Source organism: Sciurus vulgaris (genome assembly GCF_902686455.1).
Source record: "Sciurus vulgaris genome assembly, chromosome: 5".
Classification (NCBI taxonomy): domain Eukaryota; kingdom Metazoa; phylum Chordata; class Mammalia; order Rodentia; family Sciuridae; genus Sciurus; species Sciurus vulgaris.
In genome coordinates, this window is record NC_136465.1 from 25388258 (window position 1) to 25409310 (window position 21053).

Consider the following 21053-nt stretch of genomic DNA (forward strand, 5'->3'; position numbering starts at 1 on the left):
TTCTATGAAAAATGTCATTGGGATTTTAATAAGAATTGTATTATATCTGTATAATGCTTTTGGTAGTATGGCCATTTTGACAATATTAATTTTGCCTATCCAGGAACATTGGATATCTTCCCATCTTCTAAGATTTTCTTCAATTTTCTTCTTTAAAGTTCTGTGGTTTTCACTGTAGAGATCTACTCTGTCACATGGTATTGGCACCAAAACAGAAACACAGACCAATGGTACAGAAAAGAAGACACAGAGACAAACCCACATGAATACTATGTTATGTCATACTAGATAAAGGTGCCAAAAATATCTAGTGGAGAAAAGATAGCCTGTTCAACAAATGGTGTTGGGAAAACTGGAAATCCATATGTGGCAAAATGAAATTAAACCCCTATCACTCATTTTGCACAAAAACCAACTCAAAGTGAATCAAAGAATTAAACACTAGATCAGAGGCTCTGCACCTAATAGAAGAATAGTATGCCCAAATCCTCACCATGTTGACCTAGAATCTGACTTCCTTAACAGGAATCCTACAGCACAATAAACAAAATCAAGAATCAATAAATGGGATGGATTCAGACTAAAAAGCTTCTTCTCAGCAAAGGAAACAAGAATGTGAAGAGAGAGCCTACAGAATGAGAGAAAATCTTTGCCACATGCACCTAAGATAGAACATTAATCTCCTGGATATATAAAGAACTCAAAAAACTTAATACCAACAAACAAGTAACCCAATCTATAGATGGGCTAAGGGACTGAACAGACACTTCACAGAAGAAATACTAACTGTCCCAATAACTATTTATATTTTTAGGGATAGGGTGTACTGGGGATTGAACTCAGGGGCACTGGACCACCTGAGCCATATCCCCAGCCCTATTTTGTATTTGATTTAGAGACAGGGTCTCAATGAGTTGCTTAACACCTTGCTTTTGTTGAGGCTGGCTTTGAACTCACAATCCTCCTGCCTCAGCCTCCTGAGCCACTGGGATTACAGGTGTGCAGCACCTTGCTCTTGCCAATAGCTCTTCTTAACATATGAATTTAGCATATCTCCTCTGGCACTTATGGGAAGGAAAACTACACACACAGAACAAAATAATAGTGCATTGGACTGACCCAAATGGTTCCGCCTATACTATAAGCTCACTTAAATTCCCTTCCTCAGTATGAATCCTGAGGAAATTCCAGCAGTTGAATTCAGATGAGAGTTTTCCTCAGGTGACTGGATAGAATAATGTCTTGGATTCTTGTATCCAACAGAATCACAAGTTTGTCTCTCCTTTTCCTTAAATTCTCAGCATATTTAGGTGCCTATGTCTATCTACTTCCCTTTGAACTGGAAGTCCTCGGCCCTAGACTTACTGACCTTTTTTTTTTTTTTTTTTTTTTCTTTTCATCTCTTACACATTCTTTAATTCATTTCAGTTCTTTTCCTTGGGCTCATGTTTATGTTGTCATTCCCTTTTTTTTTTATTGTAAACAAATGGGATACATGTTGTTTCTCTGCTTGTATATGGCATAAAGGCATACCATTTGTGTAATCATAAATTTACATAGAGTAATGTTGTTTGATTCATTCTGTTATTTTTTCCCTTCCCCCCACCCCTCCCACCCCTCTTTACCCTCTATACAGTACTTCCTTCCTCCATACTTGCCCCCCTCCCTAACCCTAACTCTAACCCTAACACTAACCCTTCCCTCCCCCCCATTATGTGTCATCCTCCACTTATTAGCGATATCATTCGTCCTTTGGCTTTTTGAGATTGGCTTATCTCACTTAGCATGATATTCTCCAATTTCATCCATTTGCCTGCAAATGCCATAATTTTGTCATTCTTTATGGCTGAGTAATATTCCATTGTATATATATATACCACAGTTTCTTTATCCACTCATCAATTGAAGGGCATCTAGGTTGGTTCCACAGTCTGGCTATTGTGAATTGAGCAGCTATGAACATTGATGTGGCTGTATCTCTGTAGTATGCTGATTTTAAGTCCTTTGGGTATAGGCCAAGGAGTGGGATAGCTGGGTCAAATGGAGGGTCCATTCCAAGTTTTCTAAGGAATCTCCACACTGCTTTCCAGAGTGGCTGCACTAATTTGCAGCCCCACCAGCAATGTATGAGTGTACCTTTCTCCCCACATCCTTGCCAACACCTGTTGTTGCTCGTATTCTTGATAATCGCCATTCTAATTGGGGTGAGATGGAATCTTAGGGTGGTTTTGATTTGCATTTCTCTTATTACTAGAGATGTTGAACATTTTTCCATATGTTTGTTGATTGCAAGGTTGGTACTGACCTTTTTTTTAAAGCAACTTCTTTCAAGGTAGAAACATTAAGAGGGATCAGGGAGCCCTGAGGGAGAGAGGGTCTCCAGGCACAATCACTTGCTTTTGGAAGGTTTGTTGACTGTTTAAAGCTCAGGGAATAAATTGTAAGAGAAATGCTAAGCTTACTTCCAAAGGTTTTCACATTCTCTCGTTGCTGATAGTATCTATTTATTTTTCTGTCTCTTGAACTGATTGACATTTGCTGTATATGTCGAAAATATGGTTTTATATATTACAACTCTCTATTAACCAGAAAGTTGCCTAAAAAAAAATTGATACTTATTGAATTTTGTATCTTCCATTTTCTTCCACTCTACTCTTTATATTCCTCCATGGTCCAGAGGCTGAACTATAAAGGATGTATCAGTGTGTTCTTTATTCTCCAGCCAGAGATAAGCACTGATAGAAGAGGCATAGAGAAGAGGAGCAGTCAGTATGTTTAATGACTTCCTTCATAGAAAATTCTTCAGGTATACTGGGTATCACACTGAAACCTCCTGCTATGTGGATCTTTCAGTCTATTCTTTCTTTTGTGTTTTATGAGCCCTGAAGTACTACTATCCTAGATCATACAGTTTACTAAATTCTAGACAATTCTTCATAAATAGTTGTTTATAAAACTTCTCTAAATTATCGGATTGGGAATATTGTCTCATTCCTGCTATAACATATAATTTTCAGTATTCACTGTAAAACTTTGAAGGAAGTATAATTAGCATTAAAGAAACTTTGGTCCCTATAGGTTAAATAATCTTTCCAAGGTAGAGGAGCTTGAACTCAGTGTTAATTGTAACTCCACAACCTGTGTGCTTCTTGTCTGACAGGCGTCAAGATCAATCATTTATTTGAAATAAAAAAATTGAAAAATTTTTTTCTTCTTCATTGAAGCATCTAGGTGATGTAGTATGATTTAAAAGTTTTAGAGACAAGCAGAATCATGACAGTACTCTGAAGTATGGAAAATGGAATGCAAATGCTAAAAGATTTGTTTTAGACTAAATCACTTTGTGTATAGCTGATCGCACTTTTTTTTTTTTTCCCTAAGTCTGTTGAAATATCATGTTTATATCCAAGCATTTTTATTTTAGGCATGTATACTTTCCCAAAGGAATAGTGTTTATATTGCTATCTAGTTTCTGGTTATTACAGTTGTTTTGAATTCTGACACAAAATACTGACCTCTGAAGCCCTTTTTTATTAAAGATGCCTTGAAACTTGCTTCTTCCCATTATATTAAATTAGGATTTTCCTTCTTCAAATATCATAATACTCTTCATGCCTGGTAGTAAAGATTCTTCTAGTCTATCCTCAAAGGATTCATAACTTCAAAAACACCAAACCAAAACAAAACAAAATTGAGTGTTGAGGGGACAGTATGTGAGGCCTAGGAGAGAATTCATTTCAATTCTTTAATGCCTTTTTCTAGCCAAACTAGGAAGCACTGAGCATCTCACAGGATACAGTTATTCTATTTGTTCATCCAGTAATTTAATTTGCTTTTTCTGAACTTGAATGGAGAGAAGTGAGGAGCTGAACAATAATGATTTTATTTTACATTCTAAGACACACATAAAAATAGATCATTTGATTCAAATGCAAATCTGATTATGTCACCTGTCTCTAAAATATTCCAATGGATTCTTTATGTTTTTAAGACAAAATAAAATTCTTTCCAAGCCTGATAAAATTTATACTGTGCCTTCCTAAGCTTTATAGACGTAGGGACAAAATTTTCCCCTTACCTCTCTTCCTCCCTCCCTCTGCCCCTTTCTTCTAATCTGCTGATCTTTCTTTTATTTGTAGTTTTCATTAAACCATTGCCTTGTGTGTATAGTTAGAATTGAGATTCACTATGGCATAGTCGTATATGTACATAAAATGTTTGGTCAAATACATTCCACCATTCCTCCCTTTTCATGTCCCTCTTCTCTTCCTAGTATAATTGTGTCCCTATGTCCATAAAGCATAGGAAAGAGTAAAATTCAATCCACTGAGTGAAAAATTAGAGCAAATTATAGTCCATGCCTGTATAAATTTGTCAAAATGAATCCTAGCATTAAGTGCAAATAAAATAAACCAGTAAGAAGGTGTATAAAAAGGAATAATTCAATAGCAAATCTAATCTTCACTTTTGTCTTTGTGCCTAACACCTTCGACGTTTGCTGGATTAATGAAAGCAAAATCAGAAAGATGTGTTAAATTATATAACATGTTATATTACAGTAGGAGAAGGGGAAAATATATGGAGAAATCAGTTTATTTTCTAAGAAAATGTATGGAGACCCACAGTTTTAGAGTGATACCTATGGATGATTAGGAGGCAGCCACAGTGTGGACCTGGGGAAGTAGGCAGTACTATTGGTTAAGGGTATTCCAGCAGCATGACTAGCATATGCCAACATAAACATGAGCTCCACAGATGAAAAGGCATGAACAGCATTTGGAATGTTAGAAGTAAAAAAATATATATATGGTAGAAAATGACCTGAATTAAAGCTAGAAATACTGGAAATGAAGATCTCTTATAAGGGATTTTTATGAGTAGTGATATAAGTAGTGGTATTATATTCTAAGACCTATGATAAGCCATTGATTCATTCTAAGCAAGAGAGTGACATTATTGATCTACATTAAATATTTCACTCTGGTTACTTTGTGAAGAATGGACTAGAAAGAACAAGATTGCCAGAAAAGAGATCATCTGCAATGCTGTTGTATTATCCCTTGTGAGCGTGCTTTGACTCCTTACTGGTTGGCACCATCTAGCCACCTTACTAGATGGTGATGTACATGTGCAGCTGATACTGTGGGGATAGAAAGGAAAAAAGTTTGGGAAATCATGATACATTGGAGAGTCCTTCTTGAACCTCATTTATACCAAAGATGAAGACAGTTTAGGTCACGAACAGCAGCTATTCAAATTTGGTAGCCGAATGGTGAAAACTCTTTGGATGATAAGATTGTGGACAGGTTATTAAAGAGGAAAACTACTTTGTAGAGAAAATATAATTCTCTTTCCTCTCAAAAAAGAGTTTTGAAGAAAATCATGAACCATTATATGAATGTACTTAGAACACCTAGATATAGTAAAATGTACTCATCATTTTTACTACTATAGATATTTGCTACCATTTTGATAACCTGTGAAAAGGGTCAAATTTCTTAACCAAATTGCCTTTATATTTTTTACTTCTACTTTTCTTAGTATTTGTTCTACATATTATTGGTGACATTCGTAGTTGATAATATCATTTTTGCTCTGGAATACTTAAGGTATTCCACCAATGCCTTTTGCCTTTATTTAAGTTTTACCTTTGCACACCCTATAACTAATTTTGACATTATCAAATATTCACTGACTACATGCATTTACATCACTTAATCTAAGTGGTGATCAGTTTCTTTATATCTAACTTATGAAACTATAGATAAAACTATTTACAATAATATAATCACATCAAATTCTCTGCTAACATACTGACATACTAATTTTTGACAGTAAAGTCAATTGTTTTTCAGCAAAATATCAGTCAGGAATGGACAAAGCATAAGAGTCAAAATTATCTGAAACTAGTAGAAGAATATTTGGTCTGTAAGAATTTGAGATTTTAGATTCTTTCAGATTTAACTACAATTTTCTAAGAAGAACAAACTATTTTCATCATTCAAGATTTGACAAATCCAAGTCATGGTGATATTAAATAAACTGTCCAATGTAAAAAAGCAAATAAGTGATTATATATTGGAGAATTCTTCTTGAATCTTTTTTATAACCAAGTATGAAAAAAGTGATTTTATCAGCATATAAACTCCATGTTCCTTGGCAACCATTAAACTAATTTATGTTTATTGCATATTGCAATATAATCAAACACCTTATTAGACACACTATTAGAGATGTGCCCACTGCTTGCTTTAAGTCGGTCATTAGGCAATTGCCATAGAGAATCTCTTGAGTTAAAGGTATCTGGAAGAGTGAACTGTGTGGCAAGAAACACATCAAGGATCAGCTTTCATAAGTAAGTTAGGTTCATTTTTATCAGTAATAAGTTGGTAAATGTGTGTTCTTCTGGTATCCACAAAGTATCCATAAAGCATTAATTCTATGAAAGTTAGAAAATCTGTTTAAAATATTAAGAAAAATCTGTTTGAGATATCAGAGAAGCTAACAAAGCATTTAAAAAGTATGAAGCAAGAAACAAAATATAAAGAAATATAAAAGGGTAAATCTGACATTTGAAATTAGGTAAATCATAGGACCAAATGCAAATTTTTATAGTAGTTCCCAAAGAATTGAGAAACTGACTATGAAAAGATTCATAGAATTAGGGAGGCAATTTGAAGCTTAGAGTTCACTTACAAAAAACATTTGGTAATCCCTCTTCCCACCACCTGTGGAAACCCAGACAGGCTAGCTAACAGGATTATGAATAAACTAGGAAAAAATGGCCCTTGCAGAAGACAGAGGGCCTGGGTTGGATTCACCTATTTTGTCACAAGTGTGGAACAACTTAGAAAAATACATCATATAATATATAACATAATTACATAATAATGACTATAATTATATAACTATAATATAACATTAATGTAGTAATAAAAATAAATTCTAGATTATGACTTATTTTAATGCAACCTATTTTAATGCACCTGTGTCAATCTTGTTGAAATCTTTGCAGAATTGAAAACTTGGAACATAATAGGTTAAAGCAATCTGACTCTAACTTTGTAGCAATGCCTATCCTCTAAATGGTAAACAGCACTATATTAGGTCCCTAATCATATCTGTTTTTCTCACCTGCAATATTATGTGTTGCAATAGATATGTAGAGATTGGGTCCAGAAAATCAAGGTATTTGATACAGAATTTAAAATATTCACAGATATATAAAAAAGTCTGTTAACCCTGGAAAATATGTAGAATATAAAAAAGTGAAACAAATGGGAACACTAGTATTTTAATAAAGTTAAAATAGATATTAATAAAACAGGTGAAGCTAGGGCAGAATAAAATGTAGGTTTAATGAGTTGGAAGAGAAGTCAGAAGAAAATATTTAGAAGTTCAAAGACACAGGAAAGTATAAAACATAGAAAATAGCCTATGTGACATAAATGATGAACAAAGTAAAAAAATAAAAAGTAAATGAAACCACGGTGGAAAAAGGGGAAAGAATGAGATTAATGTAATATTTGAAAATACATTGTCAAAATTTTTCCCAAGATGTTAACACATAATGAAACATAGTAAATAAACTTTAAAAAAAATGAAGCAAGCTAAAAAACATTTAAAAATTAAAAGGAAACCACATATAGGCATATCAAATTAATCAGTATATTGAAAAATACATGTGGAAGAAGGAAATTTTAAGAGAAAAATGAGTTTATTCTAAAAGAAGCAATAATTAGATAGTACTTTTCTCAGTTGAAACAAGGTAAGCAGACAAAGGAATATTATTTTCAGTGCAGTCAATTAATTTTTTAATGCAGACTTAATAGTTAGCTAAAACAATCTGAAATAATCAAAGTAGAGTGTGAAAAAGACATGTTCAGAAAAATAAAAGTGAAAACAAGTTGTTACCAGCAAGCCTACATTGAAGAAAGTAAATTATCAGTAGAAAAAAAAAATGTCAGAAAGGAACTTAAAGATGCAAGAAAACTTGAAGAAGAATAAAACTTAAAACTTAAGTAAACTTTGAGTGCCAGAAACTAGCAACACTAATTTGAAGTGCTGAAAATTTTGCTTCATTCCAAATTTCTATATCACATATATATTCTTCAAGAATTAATGTAAAATAAATATGTATTGGAATATAATAAAGTTATAATCTTAATTTTTTTATTATGGCCCTACTAAGCTGATTCAATAGGGTATAACATTGAATAGAAATTGTGAGATTATATATTTTTGCCTTATTCCTGATCTTGGATAGAGTGTTTTCCATTAAAAGAGTCAAGTCTAGGTGTTTTGAGTGGTTTTATCAAGTAGAGATGGTTCCATTCTATTTTGAGCTTGAAAAGATTTTTTATAATGAATGGACACTGGTTTGTCAAATGTCTTTTCGATATATATTGAGATAATTACATGATTCTACTTTTTCTGTTCATATGATGAAATGTATTATCTTAAAATAGTAAATCATCTTTCTTCTAAAACTTCTAAAGTATGAAAACATCATAAAGATTGGTTTCTTCTCTCTTTGTGAGAGTTATCAGTCTGCAGTCTTAATAATATTTTTGTAGTGGACACCTCTAATCACATCTATTTGGCAGACTGATGGAAGACAAGTTCAAGTTCAACCTGGACAGATTAATGAGACCCTGTCTTAAAAGTAAAAATTAAAAAAGCTCTCATGATGTGACTCTACACTAGGCTGGCATGCACAATGTCCTTGGTTCAATCTTCAGTACTGTAAAAGAAAAAAAAGAAAAAAAGAAAATTTTTGTCGGGATTTGATATCAGTGTAATGTTTGGCTTCATAAATAAGTTGCAAAGTATATATTCTGCTTAATTTTTCCTGAAGAATTTGTTAATATTTCATTCAAAAATGTATGATATAGTTCAACATTAAAACTATATTTACTCAGAGGATTTTTTGTGGGAAAATTTTTAACCACAATTAGAATGGCGATTATCAAAAATACAAGCAACAGGTGTTGGCGAGGATGTGGGGAGAAAGGTACACTCATACATTGCTGGTGGGGCTGCAAATTAGTGCAGCCACTCTGGAAAGCAGTGTGGAGATTCCTTAGAAAACTTGGAATGGACCCTCCATTTGACCCAGCTATCCCACTCCTTGGCCTATACCCAAAGGATCTAAAATCAGCATACTACAGAGATACAGCCACATCAATGTTCATAGCTGCTCAATTCACAATAGCCAGACTGTGGAACCAACCTAGATGCCCTTCAATTGATGAGTGGATAAAGAAACTGTGGTATATATACACAATGGAATATTACTCAGCCATAAAGAATGACAAAATTATGGCATTTGCAGGCAAATGGATGAAATTGGAGAATATCATGCTAAGTGAGATAAGCCAATCTCAAAAAGTCAAGGGACGAATGATATCGCTAATAAGTGGAGGATGACACATAAAGGGGGGGAGGGAAGGGTTAATGTTAGGGTTAGAGTTAGGGTTAGGGAGGGGGGCAAGTATGGAGGAAGAAAGTACTGTATAGAGGGTAAAGAGGGGTGGGAGGGGTGGGGGGAAGGGGAAAAATAACAGAATGAATCAAACAACATTACTGTATGTGGATTTATGATTACACAAATGGTATGCCTTTGCGCCATGTACAAACAGAGAGGCAACATGTATCCCGTTTGTTTACAATAAAAAAAAAAAAAAAAAAAAAAAAGCTATTTGGCCAGTGACATTTTGGTTACATGTAACATTCACAGAATATATTCATTCTATCTAAGCTTCTGGGAGTTTTTACATACTTTTAAAATTTTATTCCTGCTTTTTCCTTTTGTTTTTATTTAAATATCTTTGATTAGCTCATAATAATTCACATAATAATAGTGCATTTAAGTCATACTCTACATTTATAGGTTGCCAAATTAGATCTTATTTTATAGGAATCCATCTCATAGGTTGAATACTTATGTATACCTGGAGTTCACTTGGAAAGAATAGAGGAAAGTCTTGGGGAATGATGTAATTATGTATTACCATAATTAAAGTGATGAATTCATGCTTACATGTGCTTGCAATAGAGTGCAATGTAGCATTTCAATACATCAAATATATACTGATCAAATCAATGTGATCTACATTTATGTCTCCTTGTCATTATTTTGTGTTTAGGATTTTTTGAGTGCCTCTCTTCCAATTATTCAAAAAGTATATAATAGGTGTTATGAGCTATAATTCCTGCATTATTTTGTAGCATACTTATTATTTCTATCTAACTATGTTTGGGTGACAATTATCTAAATACCTACTATCACCCCAACCCTTCCCAGCCCCTAATCATCTCTATTATATCTTTCGACTCAATTTTTAAAATATTCAATATGCAAGAGAAAGTGCAGAATTTGCCTTTCTTTATCTGGGGCATTTCATACAATGCCCTCTGGTTTTGTCCATTTTGTTGCATATCATGGGATACCATTCTCTTTTATGATTGAATAATATTCTATTTAGCTATTGTGAGTATTGCAGCAACTGACATGGATATGCAGGAATCTTCATGAAATGCTGATATCATTTTGTGGAATATACACTCAAAAGAGGAAGAACTGGGTCATATGGTAGTTGTAGTTTCTTGAGGAACCTGTATATTGGTCCCATAATGTCTGTACTAATTTACATTTCTATCAACAGCAAATAAAATTTACCTTTCCTTCACATCCTTCCTGGCATTATTGTTTTTTGTCTACTAGATGATAGTCATTCTAACCGAGATGACATGATATATCATTGTGATTTTTTGACTTGCATTTTCCTGATGGCTAATGAACTTTAACCTCTTTTCCTTAATTATGATTCTCTAATTTACATGATCGTGGAGGTTTTCATTAGTTTTTTGAGTTGCACACACAACACACATGCACAGTTCATAAGTTAAGCTCTATTAGGAGCAATAGCTTTGGTATGAGGTTTGAAATTTACAGAGATTTGGAATCCTTTCCTATACAGACAGAACTAATCTGTTTTAACCATCCTTTAGGAGATATTGTGGATTGTAGTAGGTCTGCCTACATGGAAGTCTTATCCTTGGAAGAGCAGAGATCTCTATCACCTCTTGTGTTTAGTCCACTGGAAAAAGAATAAATCATGCCTTGCTTATTCTTCCAAATTTATTATTCAGGTAAATTTCTCCAACTTTTTTGAGGTAGTGTAATAGTGCTCCCCCTTTTGCTTTGAATATAGCTCCAGCTGCTCTGCCACTGAAGTTTATTTTGAAATGGACATTTTTTTTTTCCTTTCTCCCACTCTTCCTCCTTCACCTGAGGTGGGAACAGGATTACCTTTATCCCATCCTAGGGGAGTTATCTGTCTCAGAGCATACACCCACCACTGGAACTAAGTAATTCAGAGATGGGGCCAGAAGAACTAGTCAATGGTTATCTCTCAAATTAACAAGTGAATCAGAACCCCCCCACCCCACCCCACCCCCGCCACTGTCCCAACCCAAATCACCGGGGATTATCCCTGAAGAGCAAAATCATAGTCACTGGGATAGGAGGCCCCTGTGCTTCTCCTTTGCTAGCAAGTCAGCAAACCTTGATTTTCCTTTTACTCAAAACCATGTCTTCATTATTGAATTGGCATCAGGGACAAGGACCCAGTTTTCAGTAACAGTAGCATTAGTAAAAGGGTAAAAAAAGAGTTGGGATGTTAACATTTTTGAACTTACTGAACAGAAAAGTATAGCATCAGGGCTAAAGAAAAATTACTTTTCAAAGATTCCCCATTTATTTTTGCTCTCAGTTTACCTACTGAGATTATTCATCTCAACAATGGCCTATTATATGGTAGGATATAATATTAGGTGTGGATGATATAAGAAAAGAAGGTATAAAAAGAGAAACAACTTCCATTTCAATGTTCACTGGAATATTTTCACTTCTAGGTAAAATGTAAAAATAGGTAACATTACTATTTTCCAGCCCATTAAAAAGAAGACCACATAATTAATGAAATTATGGTTCAATAGAAGTTAGGAAAAAATATAGTACAGGAGAGTGAACCCTGAAATCATGGAAACAAGTGAAGTAAATGCTGTAATTGCCCTCCCACTTACTGTCTGGAGCTAGAGTCTTCACAATGCAACATAAAAGGGAAAATCAAGTGCAGTCTGGAGTTCTAGAATTGAAAAGATGAACTTGGTTCTAGGGATGCTTGATTCACCAGGCAGAATCCCAGACAGAAGAAAGCTGAAAAGAGAGCTATGTAGTTTTCCATACATCTTCCTAAATGTTCAGCTGGATATAGAATCAGTGTGAAACAACTATCCAAGTCTGGGGAAAGAATCACCAGGGAATGGGAGAAACAAAAGCAAAAATTCTGAGCTAGTGTTCCCATCAGTTAAAAGGGAAATGCTTGTAATTCAAGGGGTTTATCAAGGCAGAAAGCAGTGGTGTAACATCTCTAACATAATAAATTAAAAAATCAGCATAAAATTCCATGCTTATGGAATATATCTTTCAAATATGCAGAAGGAATTCTTTCAGCATAAGCTCATTTGTGGTGCTATGTTATGGCAATCCTAGAAAATCAACAGAATTATTACCTATTTAAAATGAGTGTTCAAAATATAGAAACCAGAGGGGCAATTAATATTCAGTATCTGGTAGTAGTTCAGAGGGAATAGAACCAAGAGAACATTTAAAGTTGTTCTGGGAAAAGAAGAGAACAAAATGCTTTCTGAGATGGCAGGGAAGACTCTAAGGAAAGATAAAGGCAACAATATTGTTGGACTTAATTGAAAGAATTATAGCTGAAACAAAAAGCACTCACATTTTTAGAGAGGCAAGGGTATTGTTGGATGTGTGCTTTGTGTTATGCCATGATACTTGATTTTTAATTCAGCTTCATTGGGGCCATCTCAATTCTCAAAAGTGGTTGAAGGTTTGACATTCATAATCCTCCAGCAGAGTTCATTGACGCTGATCACTCATCAAGTTCAATGTGTGAATTAAATTTAAAAACATTGGGTAGGGAGTTTCAATGCCTGGATTGTATTCTGTGTTCTATAAGTTGGTTTAACTAAGTGTTAGAAACTAGTAACTCCTTGGAAACTATTGATAACTATGCAAGAAGTTGGTGAAGGGGTGCACACCTATAATCCCAGTGACTCTGGAGGTTAAGGCAGGGGAATGGCAAGTTCAAGGCCAGCTTCAGCAACTTAGACTCTGTCTCAAAATCAAAAAAGAAAAAGGGCTGTAGCTGTAGCTCAGTGGTAGAACAGCCCTGTGTTCAATCCCCAGTACCCTCAAAAGAGAAAAAAACAAAGCAAAACAAAAGGAAAACTATGCAGATCTTTCTGCTTAAAAAAAAAGCATATATGCCTTTTTTTGTACAGAAATATTGAAGTTTAAGTTACTATTAGATGTTTTTGTTACCTTTGTATGATCTGTGTTTATGCGAGAATTTTGCAAGACTGGAATGGAGATAATTATATGTCTATATGTCATCATAAAAATCAGTTCCTCAAACAACCCAAACAGACTTTTTTTTTTTTTTTTCCAGAATGTACTAAAAATCGGTAGTGCTCCTTTTGGTGTTAATACATTTAATATACTTTGACACAAAGCAAGATATTATATTTCACTGAGAGATTTACTATGAACTCTTTGAATCATGGATAATCTCAGTGTGAACTGTATGAATACACCAAATTTTTCATCTGTTGCTTGTTTTCCTTGAGTATTTGAAAATTAATTTCATGTTACAAAATTTATTGTATTTTGATATTTTTGCCAACTTAGGTTTGTGAAATATTTTTACATAGAAGGCATAGAAATAAAATATTCCTTCATTAATAATTATTTCTCCAACTTTCTATTTGTTTCTTTAATAAATTAGTGTATGTATAGAGAATTACAACTTTAACACAATGGCCTAAGTTACATAGAATTGAAATGTCTTAGACAAAACATCCCTAGGCAAATATTACTAATACTTCCCTAAAGTGTAGTTTTTTAGCAAAATGTGAAGGAAAAGAGCAGAGGTCAAACTAAGAGGGCACAGCTCCTTGATGAGTAATGATAAGAGCACTAAGCTTAACCCATCGAGTCTAAACCTTCATTTTTGCAAATATTTCTGCAAAATTGACACAGGTACATTATAACACAGATTAGAAACCACAATCTAGAACTTATAAACTCTTCACATATGTTTTCATATATATGAAATACATATGTAGATATATATATGAATATGCATTTTTAAACAACTTTATCATTCACCTATTCTTTTTCTCAAAAGAATAGAACTTTAAAAAGAGTATTTATTTCAAAATAATCATAAGTGGTATATTTGTTGCTCAATTAAGTTTAAAATGGTGCTCCACATCTGGGACAATGGGTCTTGGCAGGTTAAGGAGAAATCTATAGAAGGGGAATTTCAAGCTCAACTCTACTGTGTAGATATATTAAGTGAGTTATTTAAGATCTGTGTTTCAGAAGAAATTTTATTTTCAAGGATTAATTTTTTATTTCCTTCAATGTTAATGTAAAAAGTCAGGAAAAATGCTTACCTCTCTCAGGAAATGGGCCCTATCACTGGTTTCTGTTAATATCATTGGAGAATGACCTTTCCCAGATAATTAGTTTTTCCTGTTAACTGAGGCCTAGCATTTTACTGCACCTGGTTGTTACTAAAAGTAATGAAATTGGAAACTTCTTCTCTTAATAAAATGCAACTGAAATCAACTTAAATTTGAGTCTCTGGGTTCATAATTTTGAAAATCACCTTGGTATTATGCTCATTATATTATAGTAGATGTTCTTGTTATAAGGCACAGGAATGCTAGCAAATCCAAGTAGTTGATATGAAATATGAATTCTTTGAATAAAAAGTCCTCATAAGATGTTAGGATATTGGGTATTTTTACATTCTGTTATATATTATAAGGATATAGGACTGCAAAATATTATATATGCTATTTAATAAGAGATAAAAAAGAGTTGACTACAAATTTCTTCTAGGAGCTAATGTTTAATGAGAATATCTGATGTCATTGTAGAGTATGGTAATGACTCCTGCTGGTGACATAGTATAGAGGAGAACTTCTTGATGGCAGGCAACTTTTGTTGACTTAAATATCCAAAATGAGTAGAATTTTGTCAGGTATGAGAATAAAATCGATCAAATATTTTTATATCAATGTCCTCTGGAGCTTTGCAGCTAAGTGCAAATTTTTACTCCATTACTGAGTAGTATGACATTTCACAGGTAAGGTATTTAACACCATAGTGATGTATTTCCTCATCGCTAAGGTGGTGATGATTATAGTTGCTATCTCCTAGGATTATTGAGAGGAACTGTACTGCATTATAGATTCATATGCTAGAATAATATATCACAGATAGGAAGTGCTAAACATATTCAATAATATTATTATTGAATAGCCTGAGTTGTCCTCTCAAATGTCTTAGCTAAAAGCAGAATACATTGCTCTTCTACCACCATGGTACATCAGGACTGTCCAGTTAAAGGCCTGGGAATGATGGACAAGCTGTTCATTTCTCAGTACTGTAGAGACATTTCTCTTCTCCATCCTTATCTTGGCTCTTTCCATATTCTACTCTCAAGGTTCTTGTTTCTGGCCTGACTCTGAACCATTTTTTCTGTTGTTCTGGACTTCATTTCCTATGGTTTATTGTTTTCCTTTGCTTTTCATCTTTCTATTTTGCCAACATTTTTGTAGCTATTATAGGATAGTTGTTTGTACTATGAATGCAATAGATTCCCCAAAAGTCAGACTCCAGATTACTTAAGTCTTCCTTTCCATAGGTATTTTAGTATTCTTAGATGATGACTACTATCTTTGGTTAGATGAGCTGGTAAGTTTTTTTGGAGCTGCTTTATTGTGGAATAACACCAAGCTACTAAAATATAATTATGTTTCCCCCATAGTTTAGCAACCTAACATCATAATGAATAATTAACATCATGAATATAGATGTACCAGTTTAACACATTTCTGACGCCTGCCTTTGAAGGAAACTGGAATGGGTCCTGATGAGTGCATTTGATAGTATTGAAGCATAATGGAATTATTGAATGAGTGGTATATAAAGGCTCAAAGTCCAGTACAACAGAAATTGGGTAATAGTGTTCATAATTCCATAATGTACTTCATGCATACTTATTTCTTTGCTGTGATAATTCTTATCAAGTAGTATATTCTTTATTCTGCAGAAATATAAGGATCAAAATTTCTCTAACACAAGTATCCAAATTTTCTATGGCTTAAGGGAATTACCCCACACTGAAAACCAACTTTTCTCTCTTGTTGTCCCTTTCTACTTTTTTCTCTATCCCTCCCTTTTTCTCCCATTCCCCTAGAGATACAGGAGTCACCCAAATTACATTATAATGAATATGGGAAACAGAGCTTACAGTCTTGGAATTCATTTTAACTGTCATTAAAATGGTAGCAAATCAGAGATTTGATCAGTAACCCAAGAGCTGACTGGATATGGTTATATTACAGAGCTACACCCATAAAAACAAAATCATAAATAAAATTTTTAAAGAACATTTTCTGATTTTTTCAATAAGTCTACTTTAAAAATAATTATATAGGTAAAGATAGCTAAGAATATTTTCTCAAAGATTTTTGAATGCAATACATTACTAGAGATGATACTAACCACAAACATGACCATTTTATTTTTTCTTTTCCAGTTCATATGATTTTCTTTTCCTTGCCCATTATTTCTTGTGCAATTTGTCTAGCTAGGATTTCCAGGGCCATGTTGAACAGAAGGATCAAGAGTGAGCATCTTTATACCTGCTTCCTTATCTTAGAGAAAAAGCTTTCATCTTTACCATTATTAAATGAACTGTGGAATTTACATATTGTTATGTTGAAATAATTTCTATCTCTAGTTTGTTAACAGTTTTTATTATCAAAGGATCTTGAATTTTTGTAAAACACTGTTTCTACAATCATTGAGATGACCATTTGATTTAGTTTTTGGGAGGAGTGGGTCCTGGGGATTGATTGAACTCAGGATCACTGGACCTCTGAGCCACATCCCCAGCTCTATTTTGTATTTATTTAGAGTAAAGGTTGTACTGAGTTGCTTAGCACCTTGCTTTTGCTGAGGTTGGCTTTGAACTTGTGATCCTCCTGTCACTTTGATTATAGGCCTGTGCCACGAAATCCAGTTGATGTTTTCAATCCTTTGTTAATATGGTATATCACATTAGTTGATTTTTATGTGTTGATCCACCTTTGCATTACAGGAATAAATAACATTTTTTATCACATGGTATGTAATCCTTTTAATTGACTGTTTAATTGACAATATAAATAGAAAATCCTAAAAACTCCAGGAACAAAACCTCTTTGAACTAACAAACAAGTTCAGTAAAGTTTTGGGATAAAAATCAACCTATAAAAATCAATTTAATTTCTATATATAAATGATGTATAAATGATGAACTATCTAAAAGAAGAAATTTAAAAAAATAATCCCATTTGTAATAGCACCAAAACAATAAAATGCTTAGGAATAAACATAACTAATAAGGTGAAATACTTGTTTACCAAAAATTATAAAAATCTAGTGAAAGGAACAAATGGAAAGATGCCCTATATTCGGAAGAGAAAGATTTAATACCAAAAGCCCATATATACAAAGTTATCTACAGATTTAATGCAATTGCTATAAAAATTTCAATAGCACTTTTCTTGGAATAGAAAAAAGCAATTCTAATATTCATGTAGAACCAATAAAGAATCTGTAGTAGTCAAAAATACAAAAAAGTTGGAGGAAACCAGGTATGATGTTACACACCTGTTATCCCATTGACTCAGGAGATTGAGGAAGGTGGATCATAAGTTTGAGGACAGCCTTGGCAATTTGGAGAGACCCTGTCTCAAAATAAAAAAGTACTAGAGATATAGCTCAGTGATACAGTGTCCCTGGGTTCCTTCTCTTGGTATTGAACAAAACAAACAAACAAAAAAAAAAAAGAAACTGGACACATAGTATTCCTGATTTAAAAGTATATTATAAAACTATGATAGCTACATCAGTATGGTATCAACATACAAGCAGACATTAAAAATAAACAGACAAACAAACAAAAAGAAAAACAAAAGAAGAAAAAACTATGGAACCAAATAGAAATCCCAAAATAAATACTTGTCACATATGGGCAACTGATCATTGACTAGGGAACCAGGAATGCAAAAGGAAAAAAAGGAATTGTCTTGATCAAATGATGTTGGGAAAACTGGATATCCATAAATTAAAGTGCAATTATGCCTGTATCTTACACCATAAACAACTTTAAATGGATGGATGGAAGATTTCAATTGAGACCTAGAAACATAAAAACTCTGGAAGAGAACATAGGTGGAAAGATTCATGACATTGATCTTGACAATGATTTCATGGTTATTATCCCAGAAGCATAGGCAAAAATGACAAAATAGACAAATGGAATTTCCTCTAACCAAAAAGATTTTTCACAGCAAAAAAAGACAATCTACAGAGTAAAAGGCAACCATGGAAAGGGAGGAAGTATTTGCAAATCATTTAACTGATAAGGAGTTGATTTTTCAAAACAAATAAAGAACCCTCACAAGTTAATAATTTAAAAAATACTAATAACCTGATTTAAATAAGTTGAACTTTTGAATAGTCATTTCTCCAATGAGAAAATACAAATGGGAAGCAGGCATATGGACAGACACTCAATATCACTAATTAACAAGGAAATGCCATTCAGAATTTTAATGAAGTGTTTTCTTGTACTTGTTAAGCTATTATTTTTTAAAAAGATGAATGACATCATATATTGAAATGTATATGAAATTGGAATAATTGTACACAGTTGGTGGGGTTCGGAAAGAGTGGAGCTGCTACGGAAAACAGTATGGAAGTGACTCAAAAAGTTAAATAGGGCTTCCATATGAACAAATAATCTTACTTTTGTGGTGCTTTTCAAAAGAGTTAAAATCTGAGTCTGGAGTTATATCAACATTTCTACATCCTTGTAGTACTATGTAAATCAGCAGAAGAATAGTAAGGATGTGGTATCTATACCAGTAGAAAATCAATCAGTATTAAAAAAGAAGGAAATCATGTGCAATGGTCAGTTTGAATTGTCAACCTGATTGGAATAAGAGATGCTGATGATTAGGAGGTTTCTGGGTGTGTGAATGACTGGAATGTGGGATAGCCAACTGAAGTGGAGACCCTCCCTAAGCATGGGCAACATGGTCCAATAGGATGGTGGTTTGGATTAAATAAAAGTTGGAAGAACCAGGAAGCAGCAGCAGATGCAAACTCGATTTTCTTAAAGAGTCTGAGAATATTGGACTCTTGCTTCTTCACTCTTCTAAAGTGGACTCTGCCAGTGATTTTCCAGGTAGTTTCCAGAAGTTTTGATCTCAGACTAGGGTAGCGCTGTTGATCCCTTTTGTTCTGGGGTTTCCGCCCCTTGAACTGCCCAGTTACTGGTTCTTCCAGTTCTCTAGCCTGCAGACAGCCATTGTGGATTATCCAGCTTCTGGCCATGTAAGCCAATCTAGTAAGTTCTGTTTTTATAATCATACTTCCTGTTGATTCTGTTCCTCTAGAGAACTCTGACTAATACATCATGTGAGAGTTCACAACATGAATGATCCTTAAGAACCTTTTGCTAAGTGAAATAAAGGAGTCACAGAGGACACATCTACATGAGTCCACATATAGGAAGTGTCTAAAACATTCAAACTTATAAAACCATGGAATAGAATGATGCCAAGATTGTGAGGAGAAAAATTAATGTTTACTTATTTTGAATAAAAAAATAAAAATTTAAAAGAGAGATTTGGACTGGGAAAGTTATCCTGTGGGAAAGTTTCATAGACCCAGACTTTTTCCTTCATTTTAATAGAATTATCTTTTTTCTACCTGTCATACTACAGCTTGTTAGGTTTTTTATTTTTTATTTTTTTTTCTCATCAATCTCAGTAACATTTATATATAAATCCTCGCGGAGCAAATATGTTTGGCAAGGTAGAATTTGCTTGAGTATCCCTAGATTCCAAATGAGAAGAGATGCAAAGCCTCCTTTCCAAAGCACTTTTATATCAGTGATTGACATTGTCCATCACATCAGCTGGGTGAGGATTGGCAAATCCTTCACTGTAACCAATGTGGTAGGTACTATGACTGACCTAGTGTTCTAGTATTTCATGGGTGTCTTCCTTGTGAAGAGAATTCTTTGGGTATATTTTCCTTTCTACCTTTTCACTTTGTATTGTAGGATGTCAGCTGCTCCTCTCACATCTGAGCACATGGCTCTGTGCACAGACCCACTGATGAAGAATTTCTGCCTCTTATTGCCCTTCCAACCTGAAATGCTGTATTTCTTTGCATGCCATATTTCAACAATGCCATTCTTTATTTGTACTTCTCCAATATTCCTGTTTCCCTTCTTGGTATTCCAGTATTGGAGTTTCTCAGGTTTTTTTTTTTTTTCTTTATTATAAAATGTCCCTACCTTTCCTAGGTCATTTACTTCCAAGGATTCAAAGACTATCTTCTTCAAACATAGCTAGACTGCCACTGCTCTTCTGATGTCTGGAGTAGCAAAACAAATTGCCTCCTAATCTCTCTACTTGATTTTCTGTCATGCATAAATATTCAATTTTACTGAAATGGAACCAAAACTGTCAGTTCCTCCACAAATCATTATTAATGTCTTATTAGCCACATACAGCACCGGGACTCACGCTGACACTTCTATTTTTTAACTTCCCCATATTCAATCAAATTTCTAGTCCTATCAATTTGATGAAACATATCTCACATTTGTTAGTTATTTCCCATTTCAACTTCTATCATGATGACCTGAACTACTATAGGTTTTTACTCCCTTGCTTTAAACGATTCAATTGATACAAATTGAAGCTAGAATATTTTTTAAAGAAAGGATTCTTGAAGACTTCTACAGAGGTTTGCAAATTGTGCCTTTCTACCCTGCCTAATCATACATTTCTCTGTCTTTTTCAGTATGATGAGCCATAGTGGG